The sequence below is a fragment of the Procambarus clarkii genome, chromosome 25 (genome assembly GCF_040958095.1).
Source record: "Procambarus clarkii isolate CNS0578487 chromosome 25, FALCON_Pclarkii_2.0, whole genome shotgun sequence".
Lineage (NCBI taxonomy): Eukaryota > Metazoa > Arthropoda > Malacostraca > Decapoda > Cambaridae > Procambarus > Procambarus clarkii.
Genome location: NC_091174.1, coordinates 18597719 through 18600601, shown reverse-complemented (window position 1 = coordinate 18600601; position 2883 = coordinate 18597719).

Here is a 2883-nt window from a genome sequence, read left to right as displayed (position 1 = left end):
TACTAGTGCATCCAAAACGATGATCCTGGCACTGGCAGCACCACACGCGCGCGCACGCACACACACGCGCGAGTTAACCACCAACACTTAGGTCATTGACCACACTACGCTATCTAACGTTACGCATCCTCATATATGTATCTTATATATTGGAGGATAATAAATACGAACTTACTGTTGCACTCTTAATATATTTACACAATTATTCATTACTCGTTCATATATATAAGCTGTTTGGGGAAATTTCTGAATATAAATATTTCTATATGAACTCCATGTTTTCAAAATATAAACTATACACTGATGTGACAGGCTTGCTGGAAGGTTCCCCCGAGGTAAACATCAGAGGCAAACCACAACAGCCCCTGTTAAACACACTTCCAGAGAGCGAGGGGTAGCACGGCAAGCAAGCCAGGAGCGGCGTAGGGGAGCGGCGTATGACCTCTCCCCGCGGCGTCACCAACAACACTGACTGTCAACTTGGGTCTTGGTGGCGGTGCGACCCCCACTGCCAGGTACCGCTAGCCTGGTGCCTCCCTGCTTCCTTCCTTGCCACACCCTCTCCCTGCCACCCCCCACTGCCAGGTACCGCTAGCCTGGTGCCTCCCTGCTTCCTTCCTTGCCACACCCTCTCCCTGCCACCCCCCACTGCCAGGTACCGCTAGCCTGGTGCCTCCCTGCTTCCTTCCCTGCCACACCCTCTCCCTGCCACCCCCCCACTGCCAGGTACCGCTAGCCTGGTGCCTCCCTGCTGCCTTCCCTGCCACACCCTCTCCCTGCCACCCCCGCTGCCAGGTACCGCTAGTCTGGTGCCTCCCTGCTGCCTGCCTTCCTTCCCTGCCACACCCTCTCCCTGCCACCCTCCACTGCCAGGTACCGCTAGTCTGGTGCCTCCCTGCTGCCTGCCTTCCTTCCTTCCCTGCCACCCCCCCCCCCCTGCCAGGTACCGCTAGCCAGCCCCTGCTGCCTTCCCTGCCACACCCTCTCCCTGCCCCCCCCCCCACTGCCAGGTACCGCTAGCCAGCCCCTGCTGCCTTCCCTGCCACACCCTCTCCTACCACCCCCCCCCACTGCCAGGTACCGCTAGCCAGCCCCTGCTGCCTTCCCTGCCACACCCTCTCCCTGCCACCCCCCCCCCCCACTGCCAGGTACCGCTAGCCAGCCCCTGCTGCCTTCCCTGCCACACCCCCCCCCACTGCCAGGTACCGCTAGCCAGCCCCTGCTGCCTTCCCTGCCACACCCCCCCCCCCACTGCCAGGTACCGCTAGCCAGCCCCTGCTGCCTTCCCTGCCACACCCTCTCCCTGCCACCCCCCCCACTGCCAGGTACCGCTAGCCAGCCCCTGCTGCCTTCCCTGCCACACCCTCTCCCTGCCACCCCCCACTGCCAGGTACCGCTAGCCAGCCCCTGCTGCTTTCCCTCCCTGCCACACTCCGCCTCACCACCGTGACAACACCCACCTATACAGTTGGTGGTGTGTTCTGAGGTTATCGTGGATATCGCTGCACAGTTGCTGGCGATAGCAACAAGCTGCGGCTCCTGAGGCTAACATACTCACCTTCATTTATTTCCACCCGAGAAAATATATAATAACTTTTTTCCAGGAAAATTACTTATTCTCTTTTAAGGGAGGATAATGCAAACATACGCAATAAATGAAAACTAGTTCGATTTCATTCAAACTTTTTTGACGAGTTGTATATGAAAAGAGATTCATCTGGTCTAAGTCTCAGCATCGTAGCATAAATAGGGAGGAAAAAAAATTAATTTGTCAAAAAATGTCCAAAACGGTCAAAAATTAACATCAAACACAAGTGTCAACTGAAATCATGTCTATGACTCTCAGGTATCACAATAGCATGTAATAAAAATATTTAATAATTAGTATTATCCCCCAAAAATTGAGTTAAATTTTTTTTAATATATTTTTCATTTTTTCCATTTTTTTCTTGTTTATCGGACGATTTCCATGAAACTTATACACCTGACGGCACGTAAGACTATCTGTAAGGGTGCCAATTTTGGAGGAAATTGGTTGATGTCAACCTCAGCCACAGATGGCAGCACCTTAAACTTTATTTTTTACTTATTGATTTTCAAGTAATATAAAGGTTCTTATAACTCTTTAATTTTTTATTCAATTTACATGAAACTTACACCTTATATGTAGAGTTTAGGTTTCTACAATCTGGTTTGAACTTTTTTTTTCCTAAGTTCATTTATTGATTTTATAATAGTTATAAACCATGATATATTTGCATAATTTTTTTATGGAACTTTGACTATTTGTATTAGTACAAATAAACATATTTTTGGAAAATCTGCTGAATTAGATCCTTTATTATATTGTGACGATAATCTCTTTCAAGAGAGATTGAGCCTGCTCTTCCCTACCTAAAGTTACGTCCAGTCTACAAGTATAAGATGCTACATTCAAGACACGTCCACCAGTAGCACAAAACGTTTTGACCAGGAGGCAAAACGTACCCTAAACCCCCAACTCCACACACCCTCCACGCCGGCTCGTCATCAACCAGCCAACTACCCATCCCAGCCTGCCTGCTCCTGATTGGTGACTCGCCGACCCACACCTGCACACTGAAGGAGGATGACGATTGGGCCAATGTCGAACAACTAGTGATTCCCACCAGCCTACGGCCCGATATTCTACACCTGGCCCACGGACCTCTTTCTCACTTATGGTTTTAACAAAACCTACCACGGAATCAGACAAGACTACTACTGGCCAGGTATGGTAAAAGATGTTAAAAAGTACGTACAACAGTGTCATACATGTCAGATGGCAGGTAAACCTAACATCTCTATTCCCCAGGCTCCACTAAAACCCATCCACGTGCTTGCGGAACCTTTCCACAGACTCAT